At 39.4% G+C, this 23,762-nt stretch overlaps 1 non-coding gene across 1 annotated transcript; it reads left to right on the top strand.

The window, feature by feature from the left end:
- The first annotated feature begins 12,342 nt into the window (after positions 1–12,342).
- Positions 12,343–12,503, top strand: LOC122802027. The gene has a single exon (XR_006364850.1). It is a non-coding gene; the product is annotated as a U1 spliceosomal RNA (small nuclear RNA).
- Positions 12,504–23,762: the final 11,259 nt, after the last annotated feature.

The raw sequence follows: 23,762 nt of genomic DNA, 5'->3' as shown, positions 1-23,762 counted from the left end.
AAAAAACAAGCTCTTTCTCTTTATGCCAAAAACCACTCCCATGACAAAGACCAGTTTAAAATCCATTCTGCAGACAACACTGTTATTGAAATAGTCCTCCACACTAAAGTGCTAGGTATCATCATTGACAATCAACTCAAGTTTGATCTACACATCCACCATAACATTAAGAAAACCCATCAGAAACTAGGTATTCTTTATACACACTTCCTGAACACATCAACCAGAGTCACGCTCACCAGAACCTTCCTTCTACCCTTCCTACTATATGGTGCCACAATTCTCACAAACCTACAGTCTACTATCAGATCTAAAATAGAGTGTTATAACAAAGTGGCCACGTTTGCCACTAACTCAAAGACCAACACACATCACTTTAGAGCATTACATATGCTACAATGGCTTGAAGTCCCTAACCACCTACATTATGTCCAGTTCATAACCTTATACAACATTATTTACAAACCCTTAGCATGCCCAGCCCTTAGTCATTTAGTACACACTTACCCCACCAGCAGAACCCTAAGGTCTGAAGACAAACAACTCCTAGCTATTTTCAATCCCTCAAAAGTACCAGGACAAAGTCTATATTCTCACTCTGTAGCTAAAGTCTGGAAATATCTCCCCCTAACCACAAGGGGACTTGCTAATTTAGATACCTTCAAATCCTCCCTAAAACAACATCTAAATAATACATGGCTATGCTCCTGCTCAGATCCTAGCTAACTTTACCTTTTTCACCCCTGGCCGACATATTTCTGGCTCATCTTTTACATTTCTACTCCCTGAGTGACACAACTATTTAACCAGTATTAGTACTGTCTACCTTTCAGCTAATCTCCTCCCCTTTAGTCTCCTCTTATCTCTCCACCATGCTTCTGTCTTTTATAATGTAATGGCAACTCAACAGCATATCTCTGTTTTCAAGTCACAAGGGAGAACTAAAGAATAACTTTCATCATCTTATGTAAAAATGTAAGATACCTATCCTCTATGGTTTTGAAGAAAATAATTTATTTTATGTCTGCTCCTGGATGTTTTGATTGTATTGCTCTGTATATGAAATTAAAATGCTTTGGATGTATGTTCCTACATATGAAGTTAAACTACCTACCTACTGTATACAGCAAAAAATTATAGTAATGCATATGCACATAATTGTCTGCTAGTTTGGAGGTTTTCTCCCCAGGCCTTCACTGAAAACAGTTTTCTTTTGGCCCAGATGGACTTTCCAGGTAAACAAATGTCAAATAAATAAATACATATATACATTTACAGCGTTAAAAAGTGTGACACACTTAGAGCTGCCACAACATGATTATTATTATTATTATTATTATTATTATTATTATTATTATTATTATTACTACTACTACTATTACTACTTAATAATAGCAGACTAAGTTTTAGCTGCTTTGTCTGTTCTAATGTACTACAAGATAAGGGGGTGGGGACTGTAGGAATGCTAGCATTTAGCACCGTCTCATGGACAAGTTTATGAACTAAAGTGCATTTCTGTTCTTGTAGCAGCTTTTAAATCTGTAGTACACTTTCTGCTGCCACACATTCACAGAGTGCATTATAGGTTTTAAATCTGTTTAGCTTTGTGCCTCTTTCCTGCATAATGCTGTATTGGGAAAGTAGAGGAGAACAATTTTAACGGTACTTACCTTTTGCTAAATCCTTATGTTAGAAACATGCTTAATAATGTTTGTTTGTTTTTTTTCTCCCTGTTTTGGAGTGTAACCATGGTGCTCCATGTAGTGCTATACTCTTAAAAAGCGGTAGTAGTATACCCAATAGATATCCATCGTCTAACTGTAGTAGCAGTAAGAGATGCAACGTTGTGTTATTTGTTGCAGTCACTTGAGATATGCTGGGTTTGCTACCCCTTGTCATTGTTTATACATTCCATCTGAGTGGGTACAGGTACAGGATTTTTTCAGTTTAGGGTATGTGTAATGTGTTTAGGTTTTGGAAGCATAAAGCATGATGAAATTGAGTGCAGAATTTAATATGATTGTGTATCATAGCCTGCCACCAATAATTATGCTTGAAAATGTCAGGTGGTGTATAAAACAGCTTTCTCTACAAAATGGTGAAGAATAACAATTTCCATTTTTGCTTGGTCATCCCTGACTACTGTACTAGGACCTCACTGAATAGCGTGGCTTCTATCTTTTACTGAAGAAGCAGACATAAATACATATTTTAACATTTTGGTTGTTGTCATACATGGCTCTTTGCTATATTTTCTCTTGTTGAGGTCTGTAGTTTAAGAAGTTTATGTTGTATAGTACATTTACTCCACAGCACTTTTTAATTCCACAATTTACATATTATTTTTTTACTTTGCTTCTGATCTGTATTGTTGATAACTGTTATTCAGAGTTAGGCTTTGATTACCTTATACTATCCTTGTAAATTTTCTAGGTTATAATCTATTATTTCTGTGAGTACTTATGTATTATCACAACCAGATTTTCGTGGTTGTGAATTTCGCATAGTTCAATGGAAACGAGTACATGAAATTGGTGTCAAGTATTATCGAAATAATTATACCATAGTTTGGAAACCACAGGTTTGCTTCACTTTTGTTGCATGCATTTGAAGCACCGTTAGCATTTTTATAGCAGCAATGACATCACTATCAAGAAAATTATTTCCAAGCATCACTGTGTGACTCTGAGCAAGTCTGTTAAACAGACGGTGAGTGCTTCTACACTGATCTAAAAGGGTATATGTGGATCAGTGCTCTACTGCAGTTAGCACGAAAGAAAAAGAACCAGTTTCATTTATTAAAAATGCTATGTACACTTCTGATCATAGCTCACCTCAGTTATTAAGTTTGTTACCTTACAACTTCTGAACCAGAGGTGTGCAGCAGTCCATCACGTTTTAACCGAGCCACCCAGAATACTTTGAATAACACTTTACGGTGTTTCATGCACTCATTTCTGTTGAACTATGTGAAATTTGTCCTTGACAGATTTAAATTTTGCTACGGTAACAGGGTGTATTTCATGAATCTCTTTCCCTTTGATAACATTATATTGAGAAATGCAGCTATTGTCAAGTGGTGCTCCACTGTGCAGTTACAGGAGGAATGAGGCGTGTCACCCCACAGTACAAAGTTTCACCCTTACTCCTCTCCCTGGCTCATACCCACTGGGACAGACTAAGGCTTACTTCTTTACAGACTCCTTTTTAGGTTAGAAGACATGTTTCCGTACACACATAACGAATTATGGCAGTGCGGAAATCTGGTTGCGATAATATGTAAGTACCTTTCCGTGTAGTTTTGAAGTGAACACTTCAGATGTGTATTGCCTCTAAATGTGATTCAAAGAAAGTTTGCTTTTATATTACACTCTCCTTTGGCCTTGACCTATGTGGTAGTCCTTGAAGCAGGGGAGGAAAAATGCTGCTGTACAGGTTATATAGCTTATATTTTTGCTAGGTTTTATTTCTGTTATTAGTATGTTTTGTTTTTCCCAACTACAAATGTTGTGCTCTCTTAGGACATCACTGCTGCTGCTATTGTCATATGCTTTTGCCTAAGGAGGATTGCCTGTTATTCAGACATATGAAATTGGCAGTTTGGCTGGGCCACACATTCTTTATCTGTTACCATAATTTTATTTATGCCTTACAGTAGAACATTACTGTAGGATGTTGATCATATATGTGCATTTGTGGAGTGTTTGAGGAAGGGGTAATATATGTGACCAACCTTTCAGATTGAGTAAATACATGAATTACTAACTTCCTTGGCATAGTTTGCTTATTTGTTATTTAAAAAATGATTGCCTTAATGTTTTAAAATAATATCATTGTACTTACCAGTGTCTATAAAATTATACCATTGTAGTGTCTATAAAACAGTATCTGCACTGATTTGACTTGTTAACTTCGGGCTACTTCGTTTTCCTGATATATATGTCAGTGCATTCACTGTCCATCATACCGGCCTAGACTATAGTACTGGGAGCTTAGCTGTCTTAATCAATAAAGTATTCTTTGCACAAGAGAGGCACATTTCTGAGCAGAAAATAATGGGAGGTATGCTCTGTTAATGAAACCTGTTTATGAACTTTGCTGTTATGAGGTATAAATTATCACCACAGAGTGAAAAAACATACAAGTTTCTTATTTATTTTCCATGTTTCCACTCTATCTCCAAATGAGACATTTATTTTTTTAATGTAAACATTTGCTGAAATAATTTCCATCTCTAGCTGTTAGATTTATTACTTTACCTGTTTAATAAAGTTAGTCTTGGAAGAGGGGAAAATGTGCCCTAGTTTATTACAGAAGTTTGCATGATTCTGGAATAAGTCAGTTCGTGACCACCCTTTGGCTAGGCAGACTATTATACAACAATTCATTTTTTTTTAAATATACATTATTAGGGACTGATTTTCTGTTTTGTAGATGCTGGTTGTAGTGTCTGAAAGTTTTGAGTAGTTAGCTGGTATAACTTACAGAGATCATGGTACAGGCTGATTTAACTTGCATAAATCATGTGCAAACAGCATACAGATAGTGCAGCAGGAGACAGACGTGACACAGGCAACTTAAGAATGATGCAGATGTGCAGCTAGAGGCAAGCGTGACACAGGCAGCTTAAGAATGGTACAGAAGTGCAGCTGGAGACAAGCATGACACAGGCAGCTTAAGAAAGGTGCAGAAGTGCAGCTGGAGACAAGCGTGACACATGCAGCTTAAGAATGGTGCAGAAGTGCAGCTGGAGACAAGCGTGACACAGGCAGCTTAAGAATGGTGCAGAAGTGCAGCTAGGGACAAGGGTGACACAGGTAGCTTAAGAATGATGCAGAAGTGCAGCTGGGGACAAGGGTGATACAGGCATCTTAAGAATGGTGCAGAAGTGCAGCAGGGGACAAGGGTGACAGACAGCTTAAGAATGGTGCAGAAATGCAGCCATGGACAGGAGTGACACAGGCAGCTTAAGAATAGTGCAGAAGTGCAGCTGGGGACAAGGGTGACACAGGCAGCTTAAGAATGTGGTGACACAGACAGCTTAAGAATGGTGCAGAAGTGCAGCCGGGGACAAGGGTGACACAGGCAGCTTAAGAATGAATAGTGCAGAAGTGCAGCCAGGGACAAGGGTGATGCAGACAGCTTCAGAATGGCACAGAAGTACAGCTGGGGACAAGGGTGACACAGGCAACTTAAGAATGGTGCAGAAGTGCAGCTGGGGACAGGGTGACTCAGGCTGCTTAAGAATGGTGCAGAAGTGCAGCCAGGGACAAGGGTGACACAGACAGCTTAAGAATAATTCAGAAGTGCAGCCAGGGACAAGGGTGATTCAGGCAGCTTAAGGATGGCACAGAAGTGCAGCCAGGACAAGGGTGGCACAGGAAGCTTAAGGATGGCACAGAAGTGCAACTGGAGACAAAGGTGGCTCAGGCAGTTTAAAAATGGTGCAGAAGTGCAGCCGGGGACAATGGTGGTGCAGGAAGTTTAAGAATGGTGCAGAAGTGTAGCAGGGGACAAGGGTGGCACAGATGTACAGTGGGGGACAAAGGTGATGCAGGCAGCTTAAGGATGGTGCAGAAGTGCAGCTGTGGACAAGGGTGGTGCAGGCAGCTTATGGATGGTGCAGAAATGCAGCTGGGGACAAGGGTGGTGCAAGCAGCTTAAAGATGTTGCAGAAGTGCAGCTGGTGACAAGAGTGGCACAGAAGTGCATCCAGGGACAATGGTGGTGCAGAAGTGCTGCCAGGGACAAGAGTGGTGGAGGCAGCTTAAGGATGGAAGAAGTGCAGTCAGGGACATGGGTAGCACAGGCAGCTTGGGGAGAGTGCACTGGGCAGCATTTTGCACAGTGATTTACTTGTAAAATGTAAACCACTGAAGGTCAAAACATTTGAAAAACATTTTAATATACAGATGTGTTACAGGCTTATCATTTATTAGTTATGTAATTTACCTTTTTTAAATGGTTTATTTGGATATATGTTAGTGCTGTAGTACCTCAGAATTCTAGTATTCAGCTTCTTGTTGGCTATCAGGATAATTACACTTAGTAATGGGATACATGCAGAGTGATTTGGGTTGCATGCTTATTTCCCATGCTCAGCATATTGCTCTAATAATTTTCATTGGTAATTGAGGTATTGCATCTGTGGCCGTTGGTTAATTGTCATTTGCTGGTTTACTGGGACTTTCCTCAAGTAACTCTTCAGAGACATGGGAATCCTCATAACAGCCTCTCATAAATGGGTCCATTCGACTGAATTACACTGAAGCTGCATCTCTGTATACTGGTTTGGAGACTTTCCAACCTAATATGGCAATTTTTTCAAGTTTATCTACACCTGAGAAGTAAAACATATATTACCATTGATTTTGTTTTGCTATTCCTGTTGCTGAAACTGTTTTTGGAGCATTTAAACTGTGACTGCTTTATTTTTTCTTAAACTAGAACATCTTGCTTAGCCAGGCATTGTGGGCCAAATTGGAAAATGTAGTACTTGTTGTCTGAGCACCTTTGGATCTTCCAGAGTTGTGAGCTAGTTCGGATTGTTGTTTATTACACTGTGGAGTTGCTGTCATTTGAAGACATTTTTGTCTTCTCTTAATCTGAGGAAGTTTTCTAGTCTCTGCATCAGGGAAGTAAAAACTATATTACATTTAATTTTATTTTGCTATTCCTGTTGCTGGAACTATTTTTGTATAATTTAAACTGCAACTGCTTTATTCTTAGAAAAGATATTATTTATTCTTTTGAGTTTTTAAGTGTCTGAGCACCGTTGTCTCTTCCAGTTTTGTTTGCTTTTTGGCTCTCTTGTTTCTTGTGTTTTATTTAGTTGTTTTTTATGGCACATTTGAGCACTGAGCTGCACTTTGCACCATCATCACCTTAGTTGGAACTGAATAATGGGTAATAAGCACACTATCATTTTCCCTTAATTAGTTCTTCCAAACCATCAGTTGCTCCCCAGTTAACAACTGCTTGATTGTGCCTAGGGCAGCATTAACTTGCACTCATCTTCACTTGGCTGCTCTGATTTTCTTCTACCCACTCTGAGAGCAACTGTGCATTGTGTGCTGCTTTGTTGACACCACTGTTAAATAGTCTGATAGTACTTAGTACTCCCCAGAGCTTAGCTCTCGCTTAGCCTGTAATAGCTTCCTTGTGCATTTAGACAGCTAAGCAACAGACAGTATAGAGGGCCAGCAAACTTGTTCCCCTTCAGTCATCAGACACCTAACACTTGGTGTTCTAAGGCAGTGTAGTAACTACCTTAAAGAAAGGTACATATGGTATTTCGGATGCAGCTCTTTACACCAATAACAATTTCCTTTAACAGCACACAGGCAACAGACTCAGTCTGGGTTTTTCCTCTCTCTCCCCAGGCCCCAATAAGACTCCCCACTGCCACAGCTGTAAAGTTGAGTCCTCAGGCGAGTGTCCAAGCCAAGTCCTCCACCACCTTCTCTGTGAAACCAGTGCTCTGTGTCCCTACTCCAAGAAGCTGATGCGCACACACACACACACACACACACACACACACACACACACACACACACACACACACACACACACACACACACACACACACTCTTTGATATTTGATTTGCACACACACACACACACACACACACACACACACACACACACACACACACACACACACACACACACACACACACACACACGCACACCTGGGAAAGGCTTGTACATATTTACTCACTCTGCTACCCTTTGCCCAGACTATAAGGTAGTTACTGCCACCAGACACTCCAATGCCAGCTACTCTAAGGCTCTTACAGGGGTACCCAATTATACTTAGTAAATTTAATACTAATACAAATGGTAATGTTGACTAAACAGCAAGGCTTTCAGGAATGGCCACAGTGTCACCAGATAAATATAAGTACTCTCAAAGGTTAAAATATTCTCTAAAAGATGAGCCAAAATGGAAAGTTTGAATATATTTAAAAATAAGTAAAAAAAAGAACATGAAAATACTAAATTTCTATTTACAATAAACACCAGAATTTCAGACACAGGAAATATTAAAATAACACAGATGAATAGATTCACACAGATACAGAAAAACAGTACTTAACTAATCTCACTATATTTCCCTGACTGATCTAAAGAATTACTATTTCCTGGTTACTTACTAAAGCATGGCAAGATGAAGTGGGTCAGTGATCCTTCTATGTCAGGTTTCAAAATCAGACTGCTCTGAGACTTTTGTCTCATCTAGTATTAAAATATAATTTTACTGCTGGATTACAAAATGGCATCACATACATCTGGTCATATGACTTCTGGTTCCCATACTATACCCCTTTACAAGAAACTGAACCAGAATCTCCAACATATGTGTTACCATACACACAGATAGAGCCTTGCTAATGTAGCATTTGGAAGCCATAAAACCATTTCAACACTTCCACCTTCTAGGGTTAGCAATTAGTTCACTGCTAAGGACAATACAACAGGATTCCTAGTCTTTGTTTTTACAGGCATTTTGTCTCTGGCTGCAATCAGAACTGTAAGATACAATCTTTATGGCCTACCAGGTAATTTAATTTCAGGATATTTTTCTAAAAGTTAGCTGGGGCTGAGCTTAACCTCTTCTCTTCCAGTATCCTATGTTACAATATATACATTTAATCAGTTATAATAATACAGTCTGACATACATGTATATTTCCTTTCTGTCCAGCAGGACACACTGTTGGTACGTTTTTAACATAAGCAGCTTTACAAATACATTTTTCAACACAAGCATCTGTACAAATCAGTTTGATAAACAAATGATATATAATTATTTACAATACTCCAGCTACCTATGCTGGAATATATTACACATCCACTGCCCTACATCTCCTGGCATAGCTGGCAATACCTCACATCATCACAGATACCATAAAAAATTTTTTGCCTAAGCCTCCTCAGCAGAAGTCTCTCAACTCACCCGCTCTATGCATACCTAAAAGTTACTAACAGCAGAACTGCTGTCAATCAAATAATGTTATACCAGCTTCAAGGAAAAACCCATTAGTGATTGCTGACTCAGCAATTAAGCATACAGACTCACTGGGCTTGACACTAATATGGCTGCTGTCAGATGATTTTTGGGTGCCAGGATCACAGACGTTGCAGGGGTCATCAGGAACACTTCTGGAGACAAATATGACTACAACTTGGTGGTGATTCATGTGGGAATAAATGGCCCAGGGTACAAACACTGAGGTATTTGGCAAATGACATGTTGGAACACTCTAGGCATGTGTCAGATGCAGGAACTCTGGTCCTGAGTGGAATCCTTTATTCATCAAGCTTGATGCACGGTTGTAAAAAGAAAATAATTGGCTTTAACAATCGGTGTAATAGCTGGTATCAATCCAGGGAGAACCCAGTATGTATTAGCCTGGGATGAGATGATGAACAGTTTACTTGTATTGCAAGGGAAGGCCTTGATCTCTTATTCAGGGCTTTCTGCTTACTGGCAAATGCCATTGCTGACTCCCCCATAGTGCCCATTTTTAGACAGAGTCCATCTAATGGACATTCCAACTTAGCAAATTTATCTCACACTAAACTGGATCACATTAAGATGGCTCTTATCAATTTCAGGAGTTTCAATAACAAATTGTCAAATCTTGCAGCATTTTTGCATCTGAAACATGTCCACATATCCATGCATGTGTAGTTACAGAGACTTGGTTTAAATCTAACAAATGCATTCCCTCAGTGCATGGGTTTTGTACCTTACCATGCCTGCATGCTTGGTGAAAACTGCTGTGGTGTATCCATATTTGTCAAGTACCACATCTCATCTAGACTGATACCCAGAGAATCCCAAAACGTACTCCTAGAACTTCAGTTAACCAAGGACAAGAACAGCTACCAGCTTATAGCATGTTACAGAAATGTCTACTGATGGCCATGCTACATTCTGGGAAGTTTTAGAAAAAATTCCTATAAGCAATCAATCCATAATCCTAGGGGATTTTTTTTCCCAGCCATAGAGCAGGGCACCTATACCTTTAATGTAGGATATGCTTCGAAATTTTTGGATTTGATAGGAATTCTCAGGGTCAAATAGTGAACACATCAGAAGGCAAAATATTCTGGATCTGGTCCTCAATACTATTGCATCTACCTGCTCTACTCTCCTAGTTTATCTTTTCCTATTAAATTGGACCATAAACTAGTGACATTTTCTCTCAAACCACCATACCCTTTACCGATGTCTCCATATTTAAGGACATGAAAAAAGTGAACCATATACAAATATATAATAAAATTTCTAAATTTACCAGTGGCATCACTACCATTGACCCCAACACTGCAGCCAATATCACTAAGATTTATTTATTTATTTATTTATTTTATTTTATTTTATTTTACATTTGTTGACCGGGCTAGTCTAACTGGATAAATGTCCATTTCCAGTAGAAGCCCGGGGAGATAAGCTCCAAGACATGGTCCAAATACAATAATACAAGTGCAAACAAATAAAAAATAAGAAATAAAATCTAATATTCTAGTAAAAATAGCAATGTTCCTGGTATGGAAAAAAAAAATGCATCAACAATGGTAACTTGCATTTCAGCATAGAGGTTGTAACAGGATGTAACACTGAGGTAAAAAGTCACAAACAGTGCAAATTGAAAGAACTTAGACAATAATGCAGGTTAAGTCAGAAGTAGATAAAAGGAAATAATCGTAGTAAAAAGGGAAAAAAAGAAAGTAAATCATCAGTACTTGCAACATGTGAATTACAGCAGAAAGGTTAAGCAGGATCTAACACTGAGGACATGCAGTATAATATAGTGCTATTTTTAAGTATGGTGACATAGTATAGGTTAAGTCAGAAGTGAAAAAAAGGGAGTTTGATGTGTAGTATTGTAGCAAATGATTTGCTTAAGAAAAGATATATAAAGAGGATAGACATAGTGAAAAAAGGTAGAACAGAAAAATATAATAAGGTGGGAAAATGTAGTAGAGGATAGTAGGGAGTGGATAGGTAAGTCAAGTTAGTAGAGGTAGATGACTAGTCTGGTCTAGAGCAGGGGCATAGCCAGTATGTTTTAAGGAGAAGTTTAGTTCTGTTTTTAAATAGAGATAGAGAGGTGAGTGAGGTGATGTCATTAGGGAGAAGATTCCAGGATTTACCTACTGTATTAGAGAAAAGAGAATCCCCAGCTCTGTTATTAGGTTTTGAGGTGTGGATAAGAAGTTTGTGAGATGATCGTAAGGACTTTAGGTTTTTATAGGGGGTGATGAGGGTAGATAAACTTGGAGTATTAGAAGGTTTGTATAGGATGTTGTGGGCAATGGTTAGTTGGTGAAATGTAATCTGTTGTTGTAGTTCTAACCATCCTAGCTGTTTTATGTTTATACAATGATGGGTTCGGAATGGGTTGCCTGTAGCAAATTGTGCAGTGTTATTATAGGTCATTTCCAGTTTACTGAGGTTATTCTTGGAGAGATTAGTAAAGATGGGAGAGGCATAAAGGATTGTAGAGATCAAATGGGTGTGGGCAATAGTAGTTTTGGCAGTAGGGGAAAGGAATGGTTATCCCTATAGAGGCTGCCAATTTTTTTATTGACAGTCTTTATGGTATTATTGATGTGGATGTCGAAGTTCAGATTATTGTTGATGGTGACACCCACTTATACAAATGCATAGCTCTAGCAACCCAACTACTGCCAAATATAATGGAACATTTAAAAATAATTCCCCTCCCTCCCTTTGTAGTCAACCAACATAAACTTTATAAGAAAAAAAAACTTGTTAACTGCACATTAAGGCTGGAATTCCTTAGAATGAGGAGAGTACAAAAATATCGCCAAAAACTTTGAAAAGTAGAAGGGATACAAATGCAAACCACGAATAGAGATGTTGGAAAAACTAAAAAATAACTCTCAACATTTCTCAACTTTTCCTTAGTGACTCCCCATATTACAACACAAATGATATAGCAAATATATTAGTAAGAAAGTTCTTAAATTTCAACCATAAAATGCCTATTCCAATACTACTCCTTCCAGAATCTCTTAAGCCTCTAGCCTTGCCAAAGAATGCAGTTATACAGTACAGTTAAAAAACAAAAATCACTTCTTCCACAGTTCTTATCGTCTTAATTATGTTGTTAAGAATTTCATTAGGATTGACTCCCCTAACAAAGTGCCCTTGTCTAAGGGAGATCATTGTTATTAAACCTTCTTTGAGAGGATTACAAAAGCTGTCGCCAGTGGTCAAGCTGCTCATATAGTTTGTCATGGTCTGACCAAGGCATTTTGCACCAGAATGTTAAGGAAAACAACATTGCTAATCATAGATCCTTATATATTTGCCCAGCAGGGTAAAACCATGATCTAAAAGGTGGTTTCCCTATGGTGAGGCTCTTCAATTGCACTCTTTGGTTGGGTTGACTCTTGTGATTTCCCCAAATGTGAGAAACTCAACTGCATAACTGATGGCAGTGTTATAAGAATGGTAGCAAACTGGCTTGAAGGCAAAATATTCACATAGTTCATGTGACAGGTACTTTTTCATATAGTACTTAGATGACTACTGGAGTCCCTCAGGTGTCTGTACTGGGCATCTTTCTATTTGGCATCTACTTTGATCTCAAAAAGGATAACCTGAACCTCTGATTAACCAAATTTACTGATGACTGCAAACTGTATGCAATTGACAAAACCCACTCCTATATCTACACTCTTCAGAAAGAGCTTACATAAATTAATGCTAAAAACTGTAGTATTGTTTCTTTTGCAAAACAGAAATTACCCAGAGCAGCAGTTTATAAAACACGCCCTTACTAAATGAAAAAGTAGACCGGGACCTGAGCACTTTGGTCAAAAGTTCTATTTCCTTTGCTCATCATGTGACAGCTGTAGTCAGGAAATCCTTCTACAACTAATAGCAAGGGGCATTTCATTCTGATTGAAATAGGTCATTCTCTTTTATTCAGCACTGATCAGATTCATTATAGAGTATAATGCTCCATTTGGTATGTATCTCCATCGAAATATCAAACTGACCTGAATATTTGTGAAAAAATAGTTCAGTTCCTGCAAATTCTGACGTTTTCTTCTTTAAATGAAGATGATATCGACATAGCATCTTTTATTTTTTTCTGCCCATATCTCACACTCATTCTGATTAAAGTGCTTCTCAAGACTTTCCTTTTGGCAGAATTGTCTTCCTCGGGAATGGGAAATATGTTTCAGTTGGATCAAAGTGAAATTCCCTCATCTTTGAGGAAATATTGTGATATGGTTCAAGTGGACAGAGAAGCTATTTATGAATATTAGGAAGGCTTCACCTATCCATAACATCTCAGCACTTGGGCCTTTTTTCTGAAATTTGTTAACCTTTGTACCTAAAACAGAGTTAGACACCCTATTATGAATTCTCATGAGAATAGGATGATGTGTTGTCACAAGTAGGTTTCTGACTACAAATATGGGCAGCAAAGTCATAGCTTTGATTGCATTGATCTTACCAGATGCTGAATGTAAGTTTTCCTTTTACTTGATAGTGTTCTTTTTAACAAACTTTTCCTCTGAATGCAAGACAGCTAAAACAATCCTCTGTTAAAAAGCTAAGGCAATTCTCTGTGAAAAAGAAGAACTTAAGTATTATTTTTCACTTTTCTTGATAATTGTCATTGCAGTTTATTAGTTCTTGTGATATTTGCTGCACTTTAAACAAAAATAAGTACTTACTACATTGTTTCAGATAGTCAGGGCTGTTGTATCTGGATTTTGTCATCTTTTTACGCTTGGGCTCCAAACCAGGCATTTTACAGTAAGAAGGTTTTTCAGCACTCTGGTGGTAGAAGTTTGCTGATCTAAACCTATCTGAGTTTGGAATTGCTAGTAGAAAGCTTATTGTTTGCTTTCCTGATTGTTAGGTAGGTAGGTTAAAACTTGTTCCTTTTTGCCTGTATATAAGCTTTGCTTTTGGGAGAAGCTGCTCTCCATGCAGCAGTGGTTATCAATGCCTTGTATAGATACACATACCTTGCAGATAAAATTTTCCTAGAATAATTATGACTGAAATAATACCCAGGTCCCTGCTACTCTAGGAGCAACTAAGTTTCAGACTGAGCAGCATCGCTCTTTTGGTTAACTTTAGTTAACTTTAGAGTACAAATCTCTGTATCCAGCCTGATGGACACGGGTATCCTGAGGCAATGTAGCAATTGCCTAATGTATACTGACAACCGCTTAATCCTGAAGCCAACAAATGCTATATGGGAGAGATGTAGTTATAATATGAAAATGGAGGCAAGACTCTTCCATACAGACAAATCGAATGCCAAACAGGTTGTCAGCACACGCTTGTCACTTCCCACACTAAATAAAGATCTGACACATAAATGTACATATGTGGAGGTACTCACTAGTAAAATGTGTCGCAGGCAGGTATGAGCCTAGTCTTGAGCAGCATTCTACCTTCACGAAGGATGATGATGTTTCAGTACAAACAAAAAATGACTGACTTTAACAATTGGCTAAACTTTTCATGTCAGCCCAAGGGGATCCAATATTTGTCAGCCTGGGAGAAAATGATCAACAGGCCACACTGTTTTGCTAGAGATGGTCTGCATCTGTCGTCTTCCAGCTTTGAGATACTAGCAAAGACTTTAGCCACTCCAAAAGTGCCTTTTTTAGGCAGTGTCAAAGTAACCAACATCAGAACGTAACAAAATCTTCTCTTGATATGCTCAAGGTCCTGCTGCTCACTGCTAGGAGTCTAAACAAGAAACTGCACTACCTAGAAGCACTCCTCACCTTGGAAAATACTGATGCCTGTGCAGTCACTGAGACATGGTTCAAAGCCTTGGAAAGCACATCAGCTGTGCAAGACTGCAATGCCTTCCATAACTTCAGACCACCAAATGAACAAGAACCAGAGGAGGAGGTGGTTCCATCTTCATAAAGGATAAGTACACCTAAAGACTGGTCAAACAGTGTGACTCTCTTGCGATACTCCATATCCAACAGACCATAGAAAAAAATCCCCTATCACATCATTGCTAGCTATAGATCTCCCACCATGAACCAGAAACAAACATACCGTGTACCTGGACCTAGTGGAGTCTGTTACCTTACTCATTGGTGATGTTAACTAACTCTCTATTGACGGGGAACATACACGACCACTAACATGCAGGCTCACAGGTTCTTAGACTTTGTCAATGCAAATGTTCTTGAACAGCTGGTTGGCACACCCACTAGGGGCTCAAATATCCTGAACATAGTACTCACTAACATGGGCAGCATTGCACCTCCCCTTGTGTAATGTCCTCTTTTCTAACATCGGACCACAAAATGGTCCCCTTTGAAATAAATATAAGACTAGATACCCCCATCAAGTTCAAAAATGCTAAAGAATTTCTCCAAGACAAATTATCTCCTACCAAGCGATAGCATTAGAATTTTCAAAGCTCCTGCTAACAGCGAAAACACAGAATCCTATGCTAAGGTATACACCAATAACCAATATAGACACTTAAACAGTTGTATTGAATCTACAGTACTAGACAGGATTAAACCCAAGTATTGCAGAAAAAACAAGCCACCCTGGTGGAACTCTGCTGGTATAAACAGGGTATACAACAAAAGAAAGAAACTAATGTCCAGAAATAAGTAGGAACAGGCTCAGCAGAAAAATAAATCCCTCTTTACTCTAAACACACAAATCCATAGAACTGGTCAAGTCCTCAAAAGCAAAAATATCCTGCCTAGCCAAGAAAAACCCTAAAGTATTTTTTTAATTACATCCAAAATCTTAAGGGGAATACCCAGCTATGGACAGAGCTGGTTGTGGATGGTACCACCCATACTGAACTGGAGGAAATAGCCAACCTGCTGGCTGACAGATATGGCTCAAACTTCACCCCCCCCCCCCCGTCCCTACTGGTCGTCACCCAAAAGTATACCTGCCACCATTCCTCAGCATATTATCTCAAGAAAGCAGGTCATCTTTTCACTCTCTAAGGCTAGAAACATGGCATCAGTGAGCCGTGACAACATCTCAGGTTGCCTTTTAACCTAAAACATAACCTAGCAGACACACTTGGATCCTATTTAACCACAGCTTCCAGACAGGCTATATTCTGCCAGAATGGAGCATAGCAGAAGTCATTCCTCTGCACAAGGAGTGGGGGGCATCAACCAACCCAGGGAATTATAGACCCATAAGCCTGACTAGCCTAATCTGTAAAGCCATGGCAAGAATCATCATGGACCTTATCAAGAAGGACATACATAATCTCTAGACTCTGGACCCAACCCAGTTTGGATTCGTTAAGGGTAGATCATGTCTGTAAAATCTGCCTGACTTTTTCCAGAAGGTAACCAAGGTCGTAGATGAAGGAAAGACTGTGCAAAACAACCACCTTGACCTGACCAAGGCCTTTGACACAATTCTCCACTCAGGTATTGTAGAGAAACTCTCTCAACTGAGCATAAAGCCCTACGTCACCAGGTGGGTAGCCAAATTGCTCACTGACAGAACATATACTGTCAGAGTAGGTGAATTTACCTCTAGGAAGAGGCCAGCCACCAGCGGCATACTACAGGAGTCTGTACTAGGCCCGCTCCTGTTTGGAATTGTACATGGATGGCTGCAAACTGGGGCAATCAGTGAATCAATGAATAATATTGATATAAAACAGAAAGGAATGGTGCAAGAGTCATGGACTGAAACTAATGCAAAAAATACACAATTATTCCCTTTGGGAAAGCAAATACTCCAACTAATTACAGTATAGGTAACACCCACTAAGAGCAGACCCAGTGGTAAGTGATGTGGGTATTCAGACTGATAGTAATCTGAACCTCGACAACCATGTGTTCCCAGTGGTGAGAAAGTCCTTCTATATGGTGCAACTCCAGATCAAAGGATGTTATAATTCCACTGTTCTCAGCCCACACTGGATCAATAATTAACTACAATACACCCTTTTGCATGCATGTCACCAGACGTCTGCAACAGCTGGAATGACCCAAAGTTTCTAACCAGGAAGATACAGGGTATAGAAAATGAGACCTACATGAAAAGACTGAAAGCCTTATCACTGTATTCTGTCTCCTACAGATTACTAAGGGGTGATATGTGTTTGGCCTACAGGGCAGTCTCCTATCCAGCCCTGATGGAAATGTACAACATTTGTAATCAACCTGCACAAGGGTCACGTAGCCTCTGACATAAATAAATAAATCATGTTGGAGACAGAGTTACGTATCTCAGAGACCACCCTGTCTCTGGAACAGGCTTTCCATTCATGTGAAGGAAAGCCCTGTCCTGAGCCTCTTCAAGCGCAGTCTAGATCAATGGATGGGTAATCGTAATTTACTGCTAGGGTGGAACCTATGTCCCTTATGGGCAGAGGCAGTCAGTATTAGATACCATATCATAGGCTCATACCTCTGTGAACTTCATTCATCTAGCTATTGAAAATTGTGGAACTCTGTTTAAATATGGCTAGGCTTGTAAGGGCTCTTGGGCCATTAGCCTGGTAATTTCCTATGAGCCTATGAATCTATGAAGAGGTTCTTCATAGTGGTGCCTTTCCATGTGCTCGTTGCTACAAAGTCTAGGTATCTGGGATATTCTTTCTCTAATATTTCCCGACACCATCTCCCCTTTCCTTTCTTACCTATCTTCATCATTACTGCCTTGTTCTCATTGTACTCTAACGTCCTAACTTCAGAACTTCAAAATTTATGTAAGCCTTCTAAAACTTGTAAAAGTATCACATCTATGTTATCGTTTAATAACAAACAATCATTTTCAGACATGTACAATCTTCTTCTCCTTCTTCTTTCGGCTGCTCCCATTAGGGGTTGCCACAGTGGATCATCTGTTTCCATTTCTTCCTGTCCTCTGCATCTTGATCTGTCACACCAACCACCTGCATGTCCTCTCTCACCACATCCATAAACCTTATCTTAGGTCTTCCTCTTTTCCTGTTACCTGGCAGCTCCATACTTAGATTCCTTTTCCCAATATCTAATACTAACTCATTTTCTTGTGGAGTATGAGATCTGTTATTTCATTGAATGCTCATTTAATTGAGTCCCAAATAGTTGAATTTATTTGATTAAAAAGTGTAGAAATGTATAGAAAGTATGCAGTTGTGTCCTTTCCTATCACTGGAGTCTAGCAGAGTATGTGTATATTGCAAAGGTCAGCATAATGTTGTACCCCCAAATCTGTAGATGTCTGTGGTCCAACACTGATTTACTGTATGTGTTTTTCTTTTCTCCATGGAGTTAGTATATATAAGTAAGGATGGTGCTATATTTTTTATGATATATTTCATGTAGAGAAGTTGTTCTGTCAAATGAGTTTTCAATCAAATGAGTTCAACCATATAGAAGTCAATGAAATGTCAGACCCGGGTGTGCACTACTATCCCCTGCATTCCAGGGCATATGTTTAATCATCAACTCTTCACTCAATATGCCTGTGACACACTCTTAATTGTAAAAGGCTGATACTCTCTTGTATCATATTGTATTTGCTGAACCAATCCCTTCCTCCCCACTATGTATTTTTCAAGGCCATCTCCTGGGCTAGGTATCACCTCTGGTGTTAAACAACAATACCCAGTTTAGTAGCTGTTAAGAGAGTTGGTAATGCACCCAAGCCAGGATGTTTCCCCTTCCCTATCAGTAAGGTAATGCTTGTACCAAGCTAGGATGTTTTCCCCTTCCTATCAGTAAGGTAATGCTGGTACCAAGCTAGGATGTTTTCCCCTCTCCATCAGTAACCCAGGTAATGCTGGTAAAAAAAACATATAGCAATGTGCAGAACTGCAATACAGTATTCCTCACCATGCAGTCCTCAGTTAGGCCCCTGTTTGAATATTAACACATATCACAAGTATCAAATTGCTAAATGCTTTTTACCTTCCATTGGTGGAGTTGTCTTTCACAATGAATAAAGTGACTGGTTATTTTAGTGTTTACTGATAATGCATTCTGCATGCACACAGCAACTAAAGGAGTAAGGTAAAAACAGAACATTCAGAAATAAGAATGCCTCTGCCCCATCATGCTACATTCTTATTATAGGGATTCATAAGTTTCTGCACTATTCTTGCTCCATTAATGTAATGTGTAGCATATTGGGAGCATGTGCAGATGAAAGTAATATGTAAAAAAAAAAAAAAAATCTCCGTAAGCAATTAGATGGAAAATACTATTTAGTTATGTTGATCATGTAAAGTTTTTTTTTTAATATTTAAGTAACTACTCTTCAGCAACAAGGTATTGTGCCCTCCAGAAGACTTGCTCAGCTCACTTGACAATTTCAGGTGTTAGTCTTGAACATTTTGTAGTAAAACAGTGCATAATATAGAAACCACTTTCTTAGCAGTACACACTCAGGAGGCCTTTGACATGATTTTCCTATGGCATTCAGGCAATTGCAGTTTCCTTATTAGTTCATTAGTTTAATACTGAGGACTATTTGTCATCTTAAAGATGTACACAATGTAATTGTAAGGCAAAGTGCACAATGGCTTCGTCTATTAACTTTTAGCTTTAGAGCCACTTCTAGCCTTAATTCAAGCAGAGAAGTCCTTTTTTTCCCCAATAGGTCAAGGTACCTTTCGGTACTAATATTTTGTTGTCTCTGATAACTTATACTGGTTATTGGTCATGCTTCACAATCAATTCATTTTTTAATTGATTGCAAATACTGGTGACCTGTTATTGAGTTCAGTAGCAAAAATCTAAGCATATTACTTAACCAACTAAAAGCCAAGCTAAGAAATAAAGTTCAGATCTGAAAAACAAAATCTAATTAGTGTTCATAAACCTAACTGCTCTCCTGGACAGTTACTCCTCTCTTTTTCCTTAGCCAAAAATGGAACTCTCTTCCCCCTACCATAAGGACAATGCAGAACCTGGAAAACTTAAAAACACTCCTCCATTCCTACCTTTTCTCTAAATGGAAAAGTATCTGTTTCCTTTCAATCTAACCACATCCCCTGCTCTCCTGGTACTCACAGCTACCTCGGTAATACTCTCTACTACCAAGCCACCTTTTATATCTACACTATTATGGCTTATTACCCACAAATTTTAACTGTCTGTTTACTGCCATCAATCTATATGCAACCTTATATATGACTTGCAGTGTGATTGTGTGTTTCATTATGCTACTGTTATGTTGCTATGATATTATTGGGTGTTTAACTATGTTTTTGATTATTTCTGCTCTTGTTACTATTTTGTATACATTCCTTGATGTATTTGTATTATGGAGCGTTTCTCCCCGGGCCTCCACTTAAAAGAGGCTTTTTTGGCCCAGTGGACTTCCACGGTCATCAAACTGGAAATAAATAAAAAAAGTCATTCACCAGCATTAGCAGTAGTGGGCTCAGAGCTGAACCCTCTTACACATCTCACCCCATTGGGAACCCATCTATGAATATGCACATTGCACATGAACATTATTTGTACTTGAATTGTTGGGTTTGTTTACATAGCCAGGACTAATTCTACCATTGTTTTTTGGAATTTTGAACCACTGCATGACTGCCCAAATCAGCTTTCTTGACACTTTGCATTTGCTTCCTCCAAGTCTAGGAATGCCCAGTTTGAGTCTTTCCTCATTTGTAGCTACTGAGTCTGAACTATTCACCTCCCATCTTAATTTCTACTACTCCTCTGCATATTTGTTTATCATCTCTAACTTCTCAGCTATCTCACTGCAAACATTGGGTCGGTTGTACTACATCCTGATATAAATCTGAAATGCTCATCTCCCTTATTGCTTTCTATTACTGTGCATATACATTTATCACCCTCTCCAGAATTTTCAGGCAGTGTGACAGGAGTTAGATTCCTCTGTACTGTCTATAGTTGTGGATGTCTCCTTTCATTTTTGTACACTGGCTCTAGCTCTACTATGCTTATTCTCCAGTCATCTGGGATATGCCTTTCTCTCCACACAGCTATGAGTATCCTCAGGAGCTAATTTTCTCCTACCTTGAGCATATCTGCTGTGACCTCATATGAGCATGCTACTGTCCCTCTCTTTTTCCTGCACTCCTACTTTTTTCCCCCTCCCTTCCTGCACATCGTTACTGGCCTGGCCCTTGTGCCCCATCCACACTGGGTCTTCCAGGTGCTCCGTGTCCTCCAGGACTTATACTGGTAATTGCTAGGGCTGATCATGGACTGAAGGCAACAGGGCTCAACACATCTGAACTTCCATCCAGGGAGGCCTTACTTGGGGCTACCTTGCCCCCCCCCTTTGTAGCCTGTGGTATAGTCTAGAGTAGATGTGCAATGTGAGCATGTGGCATAACACTACACCTCTGCAGCAGCTCAGCATGACCCACAACTACCCATTGACCATTCCTCTTCTAGTGACATCCCCAGCCTCCACTAGGGATCATCACCAAGAGATAACCACATACCACCCCCGCCCCCCCAGGATGGGTACAGCCATCCTTCCCTGCCACTCTTTCAGCCATCCGAAACACTAGTTGAACCCTGAGTCACTTGTGTCGTACTCAGAGCATTATCTCTCTACTCCACTGGAGCAGCACAATTCTCCCTTTCCTTTGATGACTAATAGACTTCTGCATTCCACCACTAGCTTTCCTTATGTACCTTTCTTCCATACCTGGCTCATCTGCATATCTGTTATATAGTCTTTGTCCATACTGTTTTGAGACACTGCTATTCTGCTTTAACTCCAACTATTTGCTCTTCTTCATGAGGTGCTAGAGTCCTGAGCATTTACTTGAACTCTTGTGCTTCCTCTCCAATTAATTTCCAGGTCTTCAGCTTAGTCACTTGTGACCTTTGTGCCTTCTCTGACCATTGCTTGCAGGTGATTGTGGCAACCAGTGGTTTATGCCCTGGGCCAGCTGTTTCACTAGGGATGACTTTGCAATCACTGATTCTATCCCATTTTCCTTTCCTTAGTAAAAGGAAGTGTATCTGAGTTGCATGTTGGCCACTCTTATATGTGACCGTCTGTCTTGTTGAACCATGTGTTGACCATCATCAAGCCATTTACCAGACAGAAGTCTGGCTTCTCCACATTTATTCCTGTTGCTCAACCCATATGGACACAGGCAGTCTTCATATCCTGTTCTGTCTTTCCCGATATGTGCATTCTGGAAACTCATTATCAACACCAGCTGATGATGTCCTGCTTTATCTAGAAGGTCCTGTGACTGCTATCTGAATGCACTCCTTTCCTCACCATCACAAACCTGCTGTAGGGTATAGGCTGAGATTAGGAATAGTGCCCTATCCTTACACTGGACTCTGACTGCCATGAGTCTATCACTAATTCTGATGGCATCCCTCAGTGTCTTCTGAAGTCTCTCCCTCATCACAATTTGCACACCATTTCTAGTCTGTCCATCTGCTGAGTAGTAGACTCTGGATCCCAAGCCAAGTAACTTTGTTCTGGCCTTCCATCTTGTCTCATAAATACAGAGGATGTCCTTGCTCCTCCTCCTCCTTATAATCATGCCACCCACTTCCAAGCTGCATCCTGTTAGTGAACCTACATTTAATGTAGCGATCCTTAGTTCATGTTTGGGAGATTGATTGGTTTTGCATCCAGCTTTCACTCAACAGAAGTATCCCAGGTAACCCGAGCTTATCAACTATTGACTGGCTTCAGCATGCATCCCTGGCATAGGTTGGAGTAGGCTGGGTCCTCAACTGACTTATCAATGGCAAATACCCATGCCCATTTTTGATGACATTAGTCAATATGACTAAATTACCTAGAGCCAATTTTTATACAATTGAGTGACTAGCCCTGACAAAGTGTGCAGTCTGAAATCTGGGTTCTCCTCTTTAGAGAATACTGCTTAGCACAGCTGCTATCCAAAGTGGTCAGTCTATACAGCTCTTCCCCCACAGTGTGCCATCTAGAGTCTATGCTGCTGTCCTAAACTTCATGCTTGGGGTGAATTTGAGGTGGAAGAACTCAGCATGGGGATGTGGGAGGAACCCCACAATGACACACGGAGAACATGCAAACTTCATATAGACATTGGCTGGAGGTCAAGATTGAACCTTGTACCTTCTTCGTGAGAGGCGGAGACATTTCCATTTATGCAATGAAGCTGTTATATGGTATGGAATCCTACAATGCATGTAGGTATGCTTGGATGACTTAAGATACCATGTTTAGCTCCATATTTTTAAGTTTTCTGGAAATTAGGATCTCCAAAGTATAGGGCATATATAACTCCACATTTACTATTAAAAAGGAATCCATATTATATCCTTATTTGTCAGTTTGACTGTCAGTATATGGAACCTTATGTGATGAGAATATTCCGGCAGTCAAGTTCTCATGATGAAAACTCCAGCAGTTATTTCACATATGGAATGAGTATTATCTGCTTTACTGTGTGATCCTATTTCTGGAGTTTTCCAGTTAACTTGCCTTCCCCCAAAAGCGGATCTGATTCAATAATCTGTAAGGCAACATGGAGGCTGTGTTCTGTCAAAATATAACCAGTCATTGAATTCCTTTTTTCTAAAGGAGTGGTGGCACTTATTTTTGAATACTTAGTCAAACCAATCAGTTGGTGTATTTGTTACTGATAATAGTGGCTGAGCATGGGTACAGAGTTTTTGTTCTTAACTATATTATTGAACATTTGTATTTCAGTAAATACAATGGTTTGTAAGTAGATTACTTGATGAATTGTGAGGCTGTACTGTACATGCATGTTATATTTTAAGTTAAAT

This window comes from Protopterus annectens, chromosome 1.part0, assembly GCF_019279795.1.
Source record: "Protopterus annectens isolate FY-2018-M chromosome 1.part0, PAN1.0, whole genome shotgun sequence".
NCBI classification, from domain to species: Eukaryota; Metazoa; Chordata; order Ceratodontiformes; family Protopteridae; genus Protopterus; species Protopterus annectens.
This window is presented reverse-complemented; position numbering and strand designations above follow the sequence as displayed.